Source organism: Heterodontus francisci, chromosome 5 (assembly GCF_036365525.1).
Source record: "Heterodontus francisci isolate sHetFra1 chromosome 5, sHetFra1.hap1, whole genome shotgun sequence".
In the NCBI taxonomy this organism is placed as follows: Eukaryota; Metazoa; Chordata; class Chondrichthyes; order Heterodontiformes; family Heterodontidae; genus Heterodontus; species Heterodontus francisci.
The window spans coordinates 107,332,368-107,337,392 of record NC_090375.1 but is presented as its reverse complement, the minus strand read 5'-3'; the positions used below and the strand labels follow the sequence as shown (position 1 = coordinate 107,337,392).

General features: G+C 49.1%; 1 pseudogene; it reads left to right on the top strand.

Moving 5' to 3' along the window:
• Positions 1-1,936: 1,936 nt before the first annotated feature.
• On the top strand, positions 1,937-2,827 carry LOC137370272 (putative nuclease HARBI1 pseudogene; annotated as a pseudogene).
• Positions 2,828-5,025: the final 2,198 nt, after the last annotated feature.

Here is a 5,025-nt window from a genome sequence, read left to right as displayed (position 1 = left end):
GGAAGATGCAGAAATATGGGAAAAGAGCTGATCAGTGAGATTAGTTTTAAACAGTTCTACCAAAAGCTGGCACAAACTCAATGGGATGAATGGCCTCCTTTTGTGTTGTCAACCTTGATGGTTCTATGACTTCCAGTTCCAGTGGGAGTATGTCTATAGTTTGCTGTTGGTTCCTGTACAAGTACCTCTGTGGTTTACTGCTAGTTCCTGCAGGAAAAACTCTCTGGTTTGTTGCTAATTGTCTTGGGCCAGTCTGCCCGCTCCTGTAGGATGGCCCATCTCTCTGTTGATTCTAGTATCTATGGTTTCCTGCTGGTTCCTGTGAAAATATCTTCTGGTTCAATCCTAGTTCCTCTGGGGTACGCTGTGTTCCTGCTGGTCCTGTGGGATTTTTCTTTTGGATTTTGGTTTGCACCGCAGCCTCACAGCTCCAGGGACCCGGGTTCAATTCTGGGTACTCCCTGTGACCGCGTGGGTTTTCGCCGGGTGCTCCGGTTTCCTCCCACAGCCAAAGACTTGCAGGTGATAGGTAAATTGGCCATTGTAAATTGCCCCTAGTGTAGGTAGGTGGTAGTGAATATGGGATTACTGTAGGGTTAGTATAAATGGGTGGTTGTTGGTCGGCACAGACTCGGTGGGCCGAAGGGCCTGTTTCAGTGCTGTATCTCTAAATAAATAAATAAAAATAAAATAAATACTGTGAAACAGCAGAGTCTCCTGAGTTTTAGTGCAAAATGTACTACAAACCATTATAGTTTGTACCTCTGCTTGTGAGTGGACATGTCTCTCTGGATTGCAGCCAGTTTATGCGGGACAGTCTAGCTGCTAGTTCCTACAAGAGTGCTTTTTGATCTGTATTTCTGCTGGCTTCCGTCAGGGTATGTTTCACTCTCTCTGCTATTATTGTTGAAGTGTCTGTCAGCCTGTCTCCCTTTTCTCTGGTGGGAGTATTTTTGGGTTTACATCTCTGCTGGTTCCTATGGGATGGTCTGTCTCTGTTAGGTTTTGTAGAGGTACATTGTGGTGTTTGTCTCTTCTGGTTCCTGTGAAAGTGTCCCTCTCAGTTTATACATGTGCTAGTTTCTGTAGGATACTGGCCGGAATTTTACCTTCAGGAATCGGTTCCCATCGGAGGCGTCTGGAAGGTAAAATAGAGCGCGATGACGTCGGGCCAGGTCCCCGGCATCATGACGCACAGACGCCATTTAACGAACGTAGGAAGTCGGGCGAGATTGAGTCTGCGCTCGCCGCCCGACTACAAGCAATTGAAAGCTCATTAAGGTACTTGATAAAGCAATTGACAGCAATTTTACATGTGCCGTCTGATTTAACGGCCGTAAATCGTGTTGTGCGGCAACTCGGGAACCCGACAGGTTTAAAAGGGCGACTGGCATTGATTCATGAGGGAGTTGGAGATACAAATTTTCTTTTTGCTCTTTATTAATTCTGATATTATTTGTGTGTCCTAACAAGGGGTGTTATTTGCAGCTTGTGCAGAAGGGTTTATCTAACTGTTATTCACTGCTGCTTGGGCCCCAGCAGCTTTGAGTTATTGGGTGAAAGGAAGGGGGTTTCTTGAGCTAGTCCTAACAGCTAGAAGCTAATACCTGTGGTCATTGCATCTGGTCTGCTGTATAACAATGGGAATTGTTCACTCTGGAGGTGGATCATCAGATGAGGAGGACTGTGCCCCAATGAGGGACAGAAGAACAAATGGGCAGGCGAAAGTGAAACCAGCTGGCCTAGTGCATCCTCGCAATGTGGGAGGGAGAGCAGGTGGCAGAGTCGCCTGGGAGCGAACACATGTGAGGAGATGTGCCTACCCAGCAGGAAGGGCATACCCACCCGGAAGGGCATACCCACCCCGTCTGAGCTACTTGCAGCTGTCAGAAGACAACTATGGCTGTCACAGGAGACTGTTGCATCTCTTTGTGAGATGCTGGCAGTGGATGTTGTCTCAAACTGTCTCGGTGGCCATCCAATGCCAGTCACTCTTAAGGTTACAATAGCTCTTAACTTCTATACATGTGGCTCCTTCCAATCCTCAGCAGCAGACTTGTGCGGAGTCTCACAAGCAGCAGCACACCGCTGCATAAAGGTTGTGACTGATGCATTGTTCCAACATGCTAACCATTTCATCATGTTCAAGACGGACAATACTAGTCAGGCTGAGAGAGCCAGATGCTTCAACTCTATATCTGGGTTCCCAATGGTACAGGGTGTGATAGACTGTACTCATGTGGCCCTTAGAGCACCAGCAGGTCAGTTGGGGGCATTCATGAACCACAAGGGATTCCATTCAATGAACGTTCAGCTCGTCTGTGATCATCGGAAGAGAATCATGCAGGTGCATGCACGTTACCCTGGTAGTTGTCATGATGCTTTCATTCTCCGAAACTCCCAGGCACCTGCACTTTTCAGTCCTCCTGACAGAATGGAGGGTTGGTTCCTTGGCGACAGGGGTTATCCTCTGAAGACAGGGCTAAGGACACCAATGAAGAACCCAAGGAGTCATGCGGAGGAACGATATAATGAGAGCCATGCGGCCACCATAGTGGCAATCGAACAAACCATTGGCCTACTAAAGATGAGATTTAGGTGTCTTGACCGCTCTGGTGGAGCACTGCACTACGCACCATCAAGGGTTTCAAGGATCATTGTCGTCTGCTGTGCCTTGCATAACCTGGCAATTGAAAATGGAGAGGCCCTGGAGGATGATCAAAGTCAGCGCGATACGTCATCAGATGATGATGGATTTCTGATGAGGAAGCTGGGCATCAGTCACATGATGATCAGGGAGAGGAACATGAATGTAATTTGGCACTAAGTGCTAGAGAGACCAGGGAGTTTCTAATGGCAGGCGTTTCTATTGAGAGGATATAAATTTTCACACATTTGATATTGCCGTATGAGATGAATCATTGTGAGGATCTGAGAGGGCAAATACATTCACCTTCAGGGGGAGAGATAATGTGATGATGCACTCCTTCACATCATGAGGAACCCAACCCAAGTGGGTGACCTCGTGTTTAAAACTACTTGTGTTGAGCAACGAAGTTGGATGTGATTTCAGGAATGACATGTAAAATAGTCATGACACAAAATTTATTACACTTTTTTCTTATACAAATCAAATAATGAACTTACAAGTAACCCAGTGAACCAGGAGTGATGTTAATGTGATTTATAATTCGTTTGCGAGTGCTCATGCGGGTGAACGATCCCTCGCCACCATACTCACCAGAGACAGGTGGCTGATCTGGTTGCCGCCCTCCTTGTGATGACTTTGGCGGACATCCTCTGCCTACTCGCGGCTGTCAGGGCCGTGGCATTTCAGGGTTCTCATGATAAATATCATGTAACACCCTGGCAGTTAGCGATTTCACATGTCCCTGGCAGAGGGAGCAAGGAGCTGCAGGATGCACCAGGGGTGCCCTGAGAGGAGCTCCCTTCTGCGATCTGCTGCCCTCGTGCCCTCCTGAGGCTCGGCTGGTCCTCAATGGTGACATCAGAGGGATGAGCAGCCTCGACCTGTCGCCAGCGCATCCGATTCTGCTCTCTGGCGCTCTGGTCCAGGGAGGCCACACTCGCTCTGAGGTCACAAATTGCATCCAGCACTGGCCTCTCCACTGCAGCCGCCAGTCTTTCAATGGAGGAAGCCAGATGTACAAATGCCTGAGAGTTTGCAGAACTCATATACTGGATGGATGTCTCCAGAGTATGAGGCATAGCTCGCAGCATCTCCGGAAACTCCGCCAGATTTCCATGCACCGCATGCTGCACCTGCAACATCTGCCGATGAATGGATGTTCTCAGAGGCACGTCATCAGCTTGTGGCTCTGCACTGGCCTGGCATCCCACACTCCTCCGAGTGTGTGAGGCATCGGCCCGTTCTGCCTCTGGGGGCTGGTCCGGCAACTGTGTTGTGCTCACACCTGTCTGTGAATTCAACTCCGTGGACACACTGATCCCAACCCATGTAAGTATCTGCTCTGGTACTTGGTGCGGTGCGGGGATGTGACAGTGCACCCTCCTCCACCTCAGAGGTGGATGGTTGAGCAATGGAGATGCTTCCTGGCCCCTGCTGTATTTCACCTGTTGGGAAAATCATATTGATCAGTTTGATCAGCAATCCGGACTTAAGCACATGTTATTGACTCCATTTAGGTCACATCTGTGTGATTAAACTTTTGAGAGCACACTTCAGTGCATTAGACAATCACCACACCCTTGGCCCACCACCACTCCCCAACCCCCCATGCACTCTAACAGCACATTCTCAATCGCATCCTCCTCCTTTCTAATCAGCTATGCCCGACTGGCCACGCCACCACTGGTCCGGGACCTCTCTCGAGCATTGTGTGCCCTCTTTTCCTATTTAAACAAAAATACTTAGTTTAGACATATTAGTTGGCATCTCACGCACTCACCCAAAAGGGTTGATGTTGCATTTCACTGCTGTGCCAGTGCAGAGCGCGACTTGAACACTTCTGCATCACCGTGCATCTCAGACTTGCCCATCTTGCGTCCCAATGCAAGGCAGTAGCCAAGCAGTTATCATACGGGGCTTCCACATTGCAGCATGAGGACACATAGACCCTCCCTGGAGACATTAACAATTAGATGAATGAGTAATGCCCCTCATCCAGGCAGAGCGAAGCAGGTCATTGAGGCGCTTGCGGCACTGAAGCCATGTCCGCCTTACAACGCCGCGGCTGCTGACCTCCTCCGCGACCTCCAGCCAGGCCCTCTTGGTCACTTGAGAGGGTCGCCTTCTGCCATCTGGATTGAAGAGGACATCCCGCCTCTCTTCAACCACCTGAAGGAGGACCTGCAGTGATTCATCCGAAAATCGAGGGGCTGAGCGAAAGCTTCTCCCCTGCTGATTGTTCTTCAGATTTTATAGGTTTCTTTCTTACTTCTTCTGTACACTGTCAGTCCTCCTTCTCTCCTTGCAGGTGTAGAGCCTTTTAGTCCTCCAGTATTAATGCCACTGATGTCTTCATCTAAAGCCAGGTAAGAACT